The sequence below is a fragment of the Lactuca serriola genome, chromosome 4, assembly GCF_051521515.1.
Source record: "Lactuca serriola cultivar US96UC23 chromosome 4, Lser_US96UC23_V15, whole genome shotgun sequence".
Taxonomy (NCBI): Eukaryota; Viridiplantae; Streptophyta; class Magnoliopsida; order Asterales; family Asteraceae; genus Lactuca; species Lactuca serriola.
In genome coordinates, this window is record NC_136411.1 from 72,774,904 (window position 1) to 72,789,258 (window position 14,355).

General features: G+C 33.7%; 1 pseudogene across 1 annotated transcript; it reads right to left on the bottom strand.

The window, feature by feature from the left end:
- Positions 1–5,539: 5,539 nt before the first annotated feature.
- On the bottom strand, positions 5,540–7,486 carry LOC145101873 (F-box/LRR-repeat protein 12 pseudogene; annotated as a pseudogene). Its single transcript, XR_013705912.1, has 2 exons — positions 7,307–7,486; positions 5,540–7,030 (listed from the first exon to the last, which is right to left on the bottom strand). The product of XR_013705912.1 is annotated as an F-box/LRR-repeat protein 12 pseudogene (transcript).
- Between the last annotated feature and the right edge of the window lie 6,869 nt (positions 7,487–14,355).

Sequence of the window (14,355 nt, forward strand, 5' to 3'; positions counted from 1 at the left end):
ATTCTTTGGTTAAACTAAAAGTAGAGGAAAACGACAATGTGAAAAAGAAAAATTATTCTCGGAGAACTTCCTTGACGATTTGTTCCTATGCGTACAAACTCATTGACTGATAAACGATTTAATCGAAGAGATAAGAAAGAAGACCGGAAAATTCTAGGGTTTGTCGTGGCTGGAGAGTGATTTTTCTTGTCAAACAATTAATCAGGTAACCGATAAATGTCCAAAAATAACTTTTTGAATAAGATGACTACATTTTAAATCTATTTTTAGAAAATTCATCGTTAAATAAAATTTATTATCACGACAAAATACCGAAAAACTACGGTGATATTTTGTATTTTTTTGTCACTGTATTTATTTTGGTACACAAAAATTATTCTAATTTGACAAAAATATATATATATATATATCCCAACCGCCATGTATATATATTTTTTTTCTTTTGTGTTAAGCTTATTTCTTTATTTTAGTAAATTAGTTTTATAAAATCACCCCAACTCTAACAAAAACAAAATAATTAAACCATAATAACAACTTTTTTTAATTACATTTCCACCAAAATTTTCTCATCACCTTCACCACCACAAAAGACAAAACCAACCTCAAGTATTAGGCTAACCAGCATGAAAAAGAAGCTATGCGTGACATCCTACACGACATACCAAGTCACGTGTGAACGTCGCCCCCAAAAGGTGTAGTTGTCATGTGCAGTGGTTGGGGATACCCTCGTTTACAGGAGTTTTGATTGGATATTCGAATTTTTGACCGCTAACTATGTATACGTTTGGAATTAAAAAAAAAAATTAAAACTTAACCCATTAACCTATATATGCGAACACTTAAACATATTTTTACATCCTTCAAACACACTCTCTCAATCATATGATTAGTTTTTTTGCTTCAATTTCTTTTTCTTCATTCGATGATGATGATATTGGTTTTGCACACGTTGTTGTCAATGGCATACAACATGGTGCGTCTGAATAGGGTTCCAAATAAAAGGAACAAAACAGTCCCATATGAACTTTGGTTCAAAAAAACACAAATTTAAGCTATTTTCGGGTTTGGGGATGTCGGACAGTCGTAAAAATCATCGATCCCAAAAGAAAGACTTTTGGAGAATGTGGAATAGCATATTCATTGGATATGCTAAACATTCCAATGCATGAAGACTCTATGTAATAGAAGCTAATGATTCAGTACCAATTAACACCGTTATCGAGTCACGGAATGCAATTTTTGATGAGATGCGTTTTTCATCAATTCAAAGGCCTAAGGATCTGACTTTTGGCACTGATAGAGTGCAAAATCCAAAAAGTCAAGATGATTTTACTGTTCCAGAAACACAATAGCTTTGTAGTAGCAAAAGAGGTCGAATTGCAAAGGATTTCGATTCTGACTTCTAAGACATATCAAGAGACCATGGAAGGTTCAAGGGATGAAATAAGTCTTGAACACTCATATTTATATAGTATTAAGTATGATCCTAAGACATATCAAGAGACTATGGAGTCTCGGGATGTCTTTTGGAAGGAAGTGATTGATGATGAAATGTCATCAATTATTGATAACAACATTTGGGTGTTGTTTGATTTGCCTCCAGGTTCTAAACCACTTGGTTGCAAATGAATTATAAAAAATAAAATGAATGTAAATAGTACTATTAAAAAGTTCAAATCCCGGTTGGTCATTCAAGGCGTTAGGAAAAAACCCGATGTTGACTATTTTGATATGTATGCTCTGGTTGCATGTATTTATACTGTTAGATTGTTGATTGTCTTGGCAGGCATCCACAATCTGATTATCCATCAAATAAATGTTAAAACAACCTTTTTAAATAGTGAAATAGATGAAGAAGTTTACATGAAACAACAAGAAGGTTTCGTTATGCCCAATAAAGAGCATATGGTATGTAAACTTATAAAATCTTTGTATGGGTTGAAACAAGCACCCAAACAATGGCATCAAAAGTTTGATGAGGTTAATTTTTCATCTAGTTTCAAGTTAAACCAATGTGAAAAATGTGTTTATAGTAGATTTAATAATGCTACTGGTGCAGACATGATCATTTGCTTATATGTAGATGACATGTTGATTTTTGGTACTGACTAAGATCAAACATATGAAACAAAGCAATTGTTGTCATTTAAATTCTCCATGAAATATTTGGGAGAGGTTGATGTAATTCTTGGTATACGAATTAAGAGGGTGAACAAGGATTTTGTAATGACTCAAAGTCATTATGTTGAGAAAATTCTCAAGAGGTTCAATTTTAGTGATTGTTCTCCTGTGAGCACTCCTATGGATTCAGGTGTGAAATTACTGCCTAACACTGGCATTACTATTTCAGTATTAGAATACTCTAAGGTTATTGGTAGTTTGATGTATGAAATGAATAGTACCAGGCCAAATATTGCTTATGCAGTGGGAAAGTTGAGTAGGTACACTAGCCTAGTGCTCAACATTGGCAAGCGGTCAATAGAGTGTTTAAGTATCTCAAGGGAACCATGGATTATGGGTTGAGTTACTTGGGAAGTCCTTCGGTTTTAGAAGGTCATTCAGATGAAATTTGGATAACCAACATGGAGGACCATTCCTCAACATCTAGTTGGGTATTCTTGCTTGGGGGAGATGTCATTTCCTAGGCTTCCAAGAAGCAATCTTGCATTACAAAATCGACAATGGGATCTGATTTTGTTGCGTTAGCTGTTGTTGGTAAAGAAGCAGAATGGCTAAGGAACTTAGTGTATGAGATTCCTTTGTGGTCAAAACCGATAGCACCTATATCTATCCATTGTGATAATGCAGCCGCTTTGGCTAAGGCTTACAGCCAGGTCTACAATGGCAAGTCTAGAAACTTAGGTGTTAGACATAATATGATTCAGAGAAGTAATCATGAATATTGTGATTTCGATAGAGTTTGTGAAATCGCAACAAATTTGGCAGGTCATTTGACTAAAGGTCTGACAAGAAACTTAGTGCACAAGTATGTTATAGGGATGAGATTAAAGTTCATTTAATCGGTAATGGTGAGACACCCAATTCCCTTCTAATATGACATTAAGAGTTTAATTCAATGTGGAAAGCTCATACTTATAGATTGGAACACATGAAGTATATTATATGTTTGGTGAATGCGGAATGCATGCATATATAAGATCAAATTATAAGCCGGTATGAAAAAAAGGCGGGGTCAAAGGGACCGCGCCCCCTTACAGGGTCCTAAGGGCAGCGCCCCTGGCGGGCGATTATGGTAAAATTAACAAATCTCGTTGGTTTTAGAAACCATTCATTATGCCATTAAATTTGAGATTCTCCTAACTAATTTAAAAGATTAAACCCTAATTTGTCATGTATATATACGGCTTTTCCTTTGAGTCTTATATAGAACTTTTTCTTCGGCTCTTCTTCTTCTAAACGATCTCAGGATTCTTTGCGATTTGGCTTGTGTTTCTATGCCTAGATACACAAGTGTCCTTTTGGATTATCCTAGACTGGATTTCCTATAACTCAGACATAAAATGAAAATATTAGTTTGGAAAGTGAAATCACATGATCCATAAGGAATTCGGTTCTCCACCTTCACCCTAGTCATATATCCTCCACCATTAACTCTGGCTTCTCTTATTTGATGAAGAAATGAGAATCGTGATATATTTTTCCTTCATTGCCATTGTCTATAGGTGGACCATCATTTCCGATCAATATCTAAGGAGACAAGATGATAGATCAACTCTTCTTTTCTCCTTTTAGAACCCTAATCGTCACCTGTCAACTATCACTTTCTCTTTCGGTTTGGATGAAATCATTTTATATAAAAATGTATGTATTGTTTCCTGAAGTCAATAAAAAGAGTCGAAGGCATTTTTAAATTTCCATATTATGTATTTTTCTTAATGTTCTTGACTAACTAATATTTTATAAAAATAAAAATAAAATTTTTAACAAATATATATCGATGTACATTAACTATATGTTTTATTTGAACCTGTTTTTTAACTCTTTAATCCAACTTTTATCATGTATTTCTACTAAATTAAAAGAAGAAATGGTGTAAATCTGAAGTAAATATATCGATCCATGTTTGTGAAAATATAAACGTAAGCGTTATATATGGAAAATCAAATAATGTTTGTGAAAATGGTTGATGCCAAGTTGTGAAACTGTATGTGGTCATGTATTTGATCCATGTCACCTAAGGATTAAGTTGATTCTCTGACTATGGAACAAAAATCATACACATATTATCAAACTGGAATTTGGAAAACTAATCATATCATATCATATCATATCATACTATATTATAAAGGAAGCATTTTTTCTTTCACCACATTCATTTGAAACTCTCATGCATTTTTTCTTTCACCACATTCATTTGAAACTCTCATGACTTTTCAATTACTTTCTAATAATGATTATAAGTTAGTTAATAAGATTAAATAAATATCAAACCTAAAGTGTAAACATATATAAACTAAATTTCAATATTAAAAGAATATATTTACTTCTACTTAGAAAGTTATGTTTTTAACTTTTTACATATTATACTATATTTATTAGTTTTAATATATTGTTGCATGTAAACCATTATCATTTTAAAGCTACAACTTTTAAAAAATTTATATAAAATATTTAAATTATAAATTTAAATATAACATTACAGGACCAACTTAAATATAAATTTTAGTTTAACTTAAACAACACAAATAATATTTTGTAAATAGTTAAAAGTGATAAATTGTAGTGTCTTTATAATAATGATTGTAATTTGGTCAATAAGGTTTAATAAATATCAAACCTAAAGTGTAATCATAAATAAACTAAATTTCAATATTAAAATAATATTTTTACTTATACTTATAAAGTTATGTATTTAACTTTTAACATATTATACTTAATTTATTAGATTTAATATTTTGTTGTATGTAAGCCATCATCAATTTAAAGCTACAACTTTTGAAAAGTTTGAACAAAATACTTAAACTATTAATTAAAATATAACATTACAGTGTCAACTTAAATATAAATTTAAGTTCCACTTAAAAAACCCAATGAATATTTTGTGAATAGTTAAAAGTGATAAATTGTACTGCTAAATGCAAAAACTAAATTATAATACCAATTTAACTATAATATTTTATAAAGATATTTGTATAATCCTTAAAAGTTTTCAAATAAGTAGCTTAAAATAACTCACAATAACAATAGTTAAAAATAACTCTATATTAATGATTATATTGCTATCTTTAAAATCAAAAAACAATATCTGATGTTTTAAATAATTATAATGATAGAAATTAAAACGTTAAGAAAAATAATTTTTAAAAAATTAATTAACAATAACAAAAACTATAAATAACATTAAGGCATATATTATATTTAATTTTATTCATGAGTAACTCGCGGGTAGAAGTCATTCAAACGGTTGAGATTATACAGTTAATAATAAATGTATATATATTATTATATAATTCAAAATAATCAATATATTATATATCAATTTAGTATACGAACTATTATATCAAACTTAAGAACAACGTTATTGTTATATTTAAAAAAAAGATATATTTATAAATATTTCAACTATATAGGTGTTTCTGCGCAACGTACGAACATTCGCCTAGTATATTATATATACATGTATGTTAGTATGTCACTAATCAATCTAAGCATGCACCACAAAGATTAGGCATGAGTTCATTCTTTCTGAGTCTTCAAATTAATTAAGTGACATAAACATAATATGCTCTTCCTTTCTTTCTTGAAATCATGTTATAAAAGCCCAACAGGGGGTAATCTGTGTCACCTGTTCCTTTTTAATCTCAACACCCTTTCTCCTTTTCTTGAAAATGCGAATCCCAGATCGAGTAATATTGGAAGTGCATTTGGTCAAGTATATGACTTGGAGGCGATTGCAGTTTTTCAACAAAGCTAGTAACCCTCTATCATCAAGTTTTTCACATCCGTTGACATGAAGTCGTACCAAATTACGACAATGCAATCCGATGGACACCCAACCAGAATAATCAACTTCTGTACAACCTGATAAGTTCCACTCTTCCAACAATGGACACCCTTTCGAGATTCTTGATATTACATCATCCGTAACAAAGCTACACGTTGATAAGTCAAGGATTCTAAGATTTGCACCAATGCCTAAACCAATTGCTATGAATCCATCTCCCCTTGAGCACTTATGAAGACAAGAAAGATTCAGATACTCTAAACCACCCCCACTTAGAATCCCAGTAACACCCATCGGGTCAAACGCACAATTATCAGCTTCTAAACATGTCAACGTTGGCGAACACCCTTGGAAGCTTACCCCAACGATTTTATCGCACTGAGATATTTTGAGTGCCCTAAGTTTACGACAGTTTTGCGACAGTGCCCAGATTCCACGATCAGTTATGCGGACGCAACTTGCAAGATTCACTTCTGTTAAAGATTTACAAGATTCTGATAAAATTTCCAACCCAGAATCTTTGATCGTAGAACAACGAGCGAGACTGATCACAGATAAGGATGGACAACCGGAAGCAATGTAGGAAATTCCAACATCAGTGACAGCTTCACGACAATCATCTAGATAAAGAGAGTGCAGGTTTGACCCATAATGTTGCAATTTAGTTAAACTTGAATCTGAGATGTTTTCACGTCCGCTTAAGGACAACGACTGTAACTGTCTGAAGCGGTTAAGCAATTTGTCGACTGCAGCTGAATCAATGTTGATGCTAGCAGAAGAGGAGCAATCAAGTTCCAAGGTTTTATGACTTGAACTTTGAATATAGAGAAAACAGTGACAGGTTAGACCAAAAGATTCTTGATCAAGATTTAGGTCTAAGATTTTGTAGATCGATTGTAAGAGTTCATCTGGAAGGTGCAAAATCCCTGATTGGGGATCTTTATTATCTCCTACGTCCAATTCCATATGGATGATGAATTGACAAGCTCTATGCTCTAGCTATACTGTAGATGTTAACTTTTGAAGACGTTGAATTTGATCAAACAGTATTCTAACTGTCCGAAGCTGTTGAAAATACGGGATAAGATACATTAGATGATAGAAATAGTATGGGGGCGTTTAAATTAAAGAAGATAAACGAACATGATCGCATTGCGATTAAGAGCTACATATGATCATGGATATCAAGGTACACGTTATGATAAGCTACCAAACAAACCCATCATATCAATGCACGAATGTTATTTTCCATTTTTTATGTTTAATCAATAAAATAGTGAAAACAATTTCAAGAAACATGAAGACGATGGCTACATCAGAAATCAGGGAAAAAAAACTTACCTGCGATAGCAGATGAAGACGAGACAGAGGTTGAAGATGACGCCGGCGACGAGACCTGCGAAGGGCGATGGACGAACGTGAGTATCCGATTTGACGAAGCCTGAGGACGAAAGATGCGCCGATGGACAAGTTCTCCGCTATTTTTTTTTCTTTTAATTAGGTTAGGCGTTTTTTTTATTATGTTAGTAAGAGGTGAGAAGAGCGCCCAATGTTAGTAAGCCGGAAGAGGTTTTTAAGCCCTAAGTTATCAAACTTTTTCGAAATTAAAAGGGTTGTGCGTGTGGTGCGCTACACAGCAATAATTGATAAGGAGGGGTATTTTATAAAAAAACAAACACCACTGACTGTTAATGTCTCAATTTAAACATATATCTTTTAGTCGTAATTACAATTTATAAAGTCTGATATCTTTAAATATTATTAAAAGATAACCTTTAATTCTACACTTAAAAAATCGAGGATTGCATTTCAATCTTATATTCCGTTCGTCATTTACTCTCTGTATCTCTTCTTCCGATCATAACCAAAAGAAACAGAGAAACCATTCCCTTATACTTCAATCGGCCAAGATGACACCGCTTCTAATCTTCACCGCCTTCGTACACCTCTTATAATCTCATTGGTGCTTCCTCTCCACCGCCTACAACAAGATGACAAAATACCCCACACTATTCAATCACCAAGTAGATTTTAGGGTTTTCTCTTTCTGATTTTGTAGAACCAGTTTTTTTCACTTCCATCTTTCGTTTTCAACTGTAGACTTAAAATTGACCGGCGGTTGTGAAGAGACTTCTGGGAGGAGTGGAGATGAATGGTGGATCGATTGCGTTCCCCTATAACGATGATGGACTTCGGCTTTTGGAGGATTTCGTATTTGCAATCGAGTTTTGTTTGTGGAAAAATTTGGTGAGGCCGACGACAACCACCACGAAGGTACTTGAAGCTTCTGGTTAGTGTTTGGAGGTTTTTATGATATGTTATTTCTTGATATTTCCAAGATTTTCAGTGGTTGGAAGCACTTTACATGGACTAAAAAAACATATATATCTTCATTTTTTTCAAGTTTTTTTTAATTTATATTTTTTCCAACTTTATTAATGATAAACAATTTGAAAAAAAAATTACAAAACTTAAAAAAACGTTTGACGATACAAACATGATATTTTTGACAAATTTTGAAATAAAGATTTATTACAATAATAGTCGTTGAAGTTGTTTATATAAATATGAAAAAAAAAATCATAATATATTCTTATATTTTTTGCCAAATTTTGTAGAACATTATTTAATAGATTATAGCCAATTTCCTGAGAAAATATTTATGGTACGTTTTTAATGGATTTAATTGAAAAAATCGAAGTTTATTTCCATCCATATATGTATCAAAATTCTTTGATCACTAATTATAATGTTTAGTTATAACTTTGCAACCAAATTTGTTGGTTTTTATCAAATATATACGTTAATTCATACCATTTTTATTTTTATTTTTTATACAATAATACATAAAAGTTGATCTAGATTCGTTAATTATTTATAACAAAGTCATAAAAATATTAAAAAATCACTTTGAAGTTTAGAAAAAATCAGTTTATTTAGATTTAAGTTTATTTTATTAGCTTGCAGATGTTAAAAAAAACAAGCAGTCTTCTTTTTTCAGACTGCAGACATTTGGTCCACCTCTTCTACTGCAGAGGTCTACAGATGTGGTCCGCAGACTGCAGACATTTTGCCTCAGAAAAAACAAACAACACCTTAGTGTCTTTGTGTCCTCAGATAAAGACAACCGATATGCATGGACATCGCTATACTCTGCAAAAAGTGATGAATGTATTAATTGACTATAAAAATAAACATAATAATAAGCTCAGATAAACACCTCCATGTTGTGGATGTAAAGTGCTTCCAACCATTGAAAATCTTGCAGAAAGCCTTTCTCCTATTGTCAAAACTTTAGTCCATGTAAAAACCTTCAAGAAGAGGGCGCGCAGACATTTTTAGGTCTGCAGTCTTCAAAAAAACAAACAGTCTGCGAAGGCTAATATTTATGCATGGTCTGCGCGGCGCAGACAGAAGAGGTCACGCAGATCTGCAGACAAAAAACAAACACTACCTAAATCAACTGGTATGTTGCTCTTCCTGCATTTCATTTTGAATCTTGAAATGAATGTTCCCAATATATTTGTCATTTGGCTATAATCTAAATTCATCTAACTTGATCTAGAACTTTTTGTACATTGCATTGTTAATACTTCTATATAGTAATTTCTTATATATTTGTAGAATACTCTTATCCAATAAGGCAGAGAAATTGTATCAGTCCTCTATGTATACAAGTCCTCCATGTATACAGGAGTTGTGTCAAAGCGCTAAAGAAAATTCTTGAAAAGTTTTTTTATTTATAAAATAAAGAAGAGCTATTTATCCGGATATTTGATTTTTCTATTTAAAAGACCAATTCATTTATTTTGCAAATATATTTTGTATTAAAATTAAATTCATAATTACTTCTATAGGCTAGATCCCCTATAATTAGTGGGTGGTTATGATATGTCTTTGTATTAATAGAAGTTAAAAATAAAAAGGAAAAACTACAATAAAGTCCCTACATATTGGCCTCGTAATCGATTTAGTCCCTATATATTTTTTTTTATTCAATTAAGTCCCAAATACCGGTAATCGTATTCAATTTAACCCTTTGACCCGGTAAACAGGTCATCAAACTTTCAAAAATTACATTTTTGGCCCAGATTTCAAATTTTATTACAAATTTGGTCCAAAATTTACACTTTTTGCCCAAATTTTAATTTTTTTTTACAATTTTGGTCCAAACTTTACACTTTTTGCCCAAATTTTAGAACTTTATTATGAATTTATCCTAACTTTAGTTTTATTTACAACTTTTTTTCTCAAAGAGTTGTTTCTAACATGTTTTTTCTTTATAAATTCATATTTATACAAAAAAAAAACGTATTTTCACTTAAAAATCTTATATTTTCTATATAAAAACTTTTTTTAAAAAGTTTTTTGTATATGAAATTTCTAGTTATAAAAATAAATATTTATCAAGTATATAAATATATACAAATCGATTTTTATAAAAAATGTATACGAACACGTTTTTATACAAAAAAAATATAAACAAACACGATTTTATAAAAAAAATATAGATACACACCTATTTGTGTGCATATATATATATATATATATATATATATATATATATATATATATATATATATATATATATATAAGGTGATAGGCGTTTGTATACATTTTTTTATAAAAAACGGTTTTGTATATATTTATATACTTAATAAATATATATTTTTATAACTAGATATTTCATATACAAAAACTTGTTAAAAAAGTTTATATATAGAAATTATAAGATTTTTATGTGAAAATACGTTTTTTTTTGTATAAATATGATTTTATAAAGAAAAAACATATTAGATACAATTCTTTGAGAAAAAAAGTTGTAAAGAAAACTAAAGGTAGGATGAATTCATAATAAAATTCTAAAATTTGGGCAAAAAGGGTAAAGTTCGGACCAAATTTGTAAAAAAAATTAAAATATGGGTCAAAAGTGTAAATTTTGGACCAAATTTGTAATAAATTTTGGAATCTGGGCCAAAAATGTAATTTTTGAAAGTTGGATGACCTGTTGACCGGGTCAAAGGGTTAAATTGAATACGATTACCGGTATTTGGCACTTAATTGAATAAAAAAAAATATAAAGACTAAATCGATTATGAGACCAATATATAGGGACTTTATTGCAGTTTTTCCAAATAAAATAAACTCGTACGTAGCTTTTTGGGAAATGAAGTTTGTATAACTTTTTCTGGATATGACTTCTTAGACATCTACAGCACGTAATAGATACAACGAGTAATGACGTTTCCTATTTTTATATAAATTTATTAGTTTATTATATTCTCATGTTTTCTCTTACCATTTGATTTTATAAATAAGTGTGATATATTTCATATTTTGTATTCAATTTATTAGTTTATTATATTAGGTAGCCTTAGCTATCAAAATAAAAAGGTTAGAATTAAATGTCATCAGGAACATAACTATAAGTTTTTCGTAATTTATTATCACATAATAACTTTTATTTTATAAATAAATATAGATAAAATATTAAGACATTTTGTCGAAAAGTAAAACTAAAATTATATTAGTATTATATATAATGTGATTAACATAATAGTTATTATTAACTTTATTTATATTATTAATACCGTAGCTAAACAAGCAAATATTAGAGGTAAAGATAATGAATTAGTGACCATATACTTTTATGATGTGATATTATATATAACATAAAAGCATAAAACCTTCGGCAACAATATATTTTTTTTTCTTTCATCTTTTGCCACCAAACTTCTTTCTTCTCATTCAAACGCCACAATAAATCATATTCTTCTCTTCCTTCTTATCCCTTTTCCCACCACCGCCTCTTCCACCAAATCAAATGTTGCACCGCCCTTGCCGCCTTCCTCCTCCAATACAATTTGACTCTCATTGAAAACTCTCTGTTCCCATGTTACACACTTCATTACTCACTTCATTCGGCAACCTCTCTCTCTCTCTCTCTCTTTCTCTCTCTCTCTCTCTCTCTCTCTCTCTCTCTCTCTCTCTCTCTCTCTCTCTCTCTCTCTCTCTCTCTCTCTCGGGTTTACGTGTGAAGTCGGCACCACCATCCGCTCCAGTTTCAGTGACCACCGCAACGTACCGCCACCCCCTCTTGACTGTTGAGTGAATCAAGAGTTTTTTCCTGGAATCGACATTCTTTCAACGACACCCACCTCCACCGTCGCCCTCTGCCCTCCGCCTGTGTCCGCCTTGGTAAGTTCCACTTCTTATTTTCTGAAGTCGAATGGTAAGTTCCACTTCTTATTTTCTGAAGTCGAATTAAACTTGAAATTGTCTCCAAAATTTGTAGGAAAGGGATTTGTTTTCTGATTTTCTAAGTTATCGGAATTTGGTGACGACGTCGTCAACACCGCTGCCACTATCGATCGATTGTCATATGGAAGCAACACAAGTGATGAATAAAATCTCCCAAATCAAGTTTCAGTACATATCCCCAACATCACTCCAGCGATTGACCTTACCGTCTACACTCTAACGACTGACATTCAGACACGCAGAAAAATTTGACCCACCACTGAGTACCATCGATTCCACCAATCCTTGGTGTAATATCCCGGAATGGCAAGAGTAAAGTTGAAGGGCTAAAAGAGTAAAATGGGAAAGAGCGACTCGGCGAGTCCACGAGTGGACTCGGCGAGTAGGGTCGCGACTTTGGTCGCGTGTTAAGTGGCCAACTCGGCGAGTCAGAGGATGGACTCGGCGAGTAGGCGCTGAGTGGAGAAAACCCTAAATCTGGAGGATGAGCCCTATATAAAGAACATTATGTCTTCTCCCCAGCCTCCTTATCATTCCTTGAGTTCCAGAAGCCCTAAATTCGTGAGGAAACCCCATTGTTGAGTGAATTGGAGCTTGGAGAAGTGGTTGTTGAACAAATCTTGAAGGAGAAGAGACTTGGATCAAAGGGCTTTGCAAGGATCCGGATTAATCTTCTCTTGGAGCTTCCTTTTGAGGTATTATTTCATTGTTTGAGCTGCCATTGTCTAGATTCATCTTTTTGGGGGTGTTAGAGATCATATCTTTTGGTGTATTGGAGTTTAGAGGTTAGATCTGAGGTTGCTACCTCAGATCTGGAATGGTGAAGGGCTAGAATGCATAAAAGTCTCTGTTTGTGAGTGATTGAAGGAGCTATTTTGTCCCAAACCCTATCCCTAGAGTGTTAAGTGTCTAGATCTCCTTGGATTCACGTAAAGTTTGCCACTTTACGTGATGGATGGCCTTAGGAAGGGTAGATCTATGGTTTGGATCATCTGCATGGCTTGGAAAGCCTCTGTATGGATTCAGACTCGGTGGTACTCGGCGAGTCACATAGGTGGACTCGGCGAGTTGCTTGAAGATAGGTTGGGACTCGACGAGTTGGAAGAACAACTTGGCGAGTTGGATGAAGATGGCCTGGAACTCGACGAGTTGGAAGAACAACTCGGCGAGTAGGTTGAAGATAGCCTTAGACTCGACGAGTCTATTCTTGGACTCGGCGAGTCTTGTCGATGAGTCCCAATCTTTTCTGGTTGAGCCGTGAATCGGTGAGTCAAGGGATGACTCGGTGAGTTGTGTGTGAGTGGACTCAGAGTTGTTGGACTCGGCGGGTCTCGGGGTGACTCGGCGAGTTGAGTCGCGGATTGGGGGGAATTCTGATCATGGGGACTCGGCGAGTCATCGGGTTGACTCGGCGAGTAGAGTCAGTCAGGGGTTGACTTTGACTTTGACCAAGGGTTGACCAGTGATTTTCAGGGGCATTTTGGTAATTGTTGGATATTGTTTTGAGTTCAGTGCCTTGGTGGTTGTCCAGTGGTGGAGATCGTATCAGTGATCGAAGCAGCTTGGGTTATCTGTTCAGTCGGCAGTTTCGAGGTGAGTTATCCTCACTATACCAACAGGGTCTAAGGCACCAAGGCCGGCCCTTATCGGATTGAGATCCGGGTATTTGTTGTTATGTTATTGCTTTGATATGTTTGCATCCTGGTAGCTATGATGGTATATGTTAGAGACCTGGTTGAGATCGGTATCCTGAGATGTAGGGTGATGCTATGCTAGTGACCGGTTAGATCGGTATCCTGGTTAGGATGATGATATGTTGTGTGATCTGTTTGATTGGCTTGTTGACTGTGAATTGCTATATGATTGTATGTTTATGTGCACATGGTTGTTTGGACTGGAGTTGGGTTGAGGCGGGTCCTGCTTTGTGCTGTAGGCCAAGATACCCAGGGCGGACTGGTTGTCCCGAAGGCCCAGCGAGCGGTCCAGATAGGCTGTAGGCCCCAATAGGGCGGACCAGACGTGCCGAGGCTCGGAGAGTGGACCAGGCCGACTGAAGGCCCGGTGCGGGCGGACCAGTCATATTGTAGATTCAGAGAGTGGACCAGGTGGATTGAAGGCCCGGTGCGGGC